Source organism: Cibotium barometz, chromosome 5 (assembly GCF_041138505.1).
Source record: "Cibotium barometz isolate CiBa-2024 chromosome 5, ASM4113850v1, whole genome shotgun sequence".
Classification (NCBI taxonomy): domain Eukaryota; kingdom Viridiplantae; phylum Streptophyta; class Polypodiopsida; order Cyatheales; family Cibotiaceae; genus Cibotium; species Cibotium barometz.
In genome coordinates this window covers 8,133,097-8,134,111 of record NC_141050.1, presented here as the reverse complement: position 1 = coordinate 8,134,111, position 1,015 = coordinate 8,133,097, and positions in this window count along the sequence as shown.

Below are 1,015 nucleotides of genomic sequence, written 5' to 3'. Positions count from 1 at the left end.
GTAAAAGGATTTGGACCTTTGCATCTTGGTACCAAAAACTAATACCCACATGGACTTGAAAAATCACATCCCACCGTAGTGCTAATAAAATTGGTGTATTTATGAATGCATGTTTAAGTTTATCATAAGCTTGTTAACACTCTTTGGTCCACTCAAACATAATCAACAGTTTGTACAAGGATTGTGTGATGTTAGCATATAAGATTTTGATAGTAACCCATATGCCCCATGAAATGTTGAACTTCTTTGTCAATATAGAAGATTTTGATAGTAACCCATATGCCCCATGAAATGGAGTGTGATTTTTAAGAGAGCTTCATAGAGGGAGCTCCATGAGTCACTCTCTCTCTTTCACACACACACACACACACATACTCTCTCTCTCTCTCTCTCTCTCTCTCTCTCTCTCTATATATATATATATATATATATTCATTCTCACTCTCTCATTCACACACACACACACACACTCTCTCTCTCTCTCTATATCTCCCACTCTCTCTCTATCTCTCACCCTCTCTCTCTGACTTTCACTTTATGTCTCCCACTCCCTCTTTCTCTATTCCCTCTCTCTTTCAGTCTCTATCTCTCTATTCCCTCTCTCTCTCTCTCTCTCTCTCTCTCTCTCTCTCACTATTTCACTCTTTGTCTCTCTATTCCCTCTCTCCCACTCTCTTTCATTCTCTCTTGGTATTCCCTCTCTCCCACTTTCCCTCTCTCTCTCTCTCTCTCTCTCTCTCTCTCTCTCTCTCTCTCTCTCTCTCTATTCCCTCTTTCTTTCACTCTTTGTTTCTCTATTCCCTCTCTCCCACTCTCTTTCACTATCTCCCTCTCTCTCTCTCTCTCTCTCTCTCTCTCTCTCTCTCTCTCTCTCTCTCTCTCTCTATCTATCTATCTTTCACACACACTCTCTATCTTTCACTCTGTCTATCCCAATCTTTTTCACACACACACACTCTCTCTCTCTCTCTCTCTATCTATCTATCTTTCACACACACTCTCTATCTTTCACTCT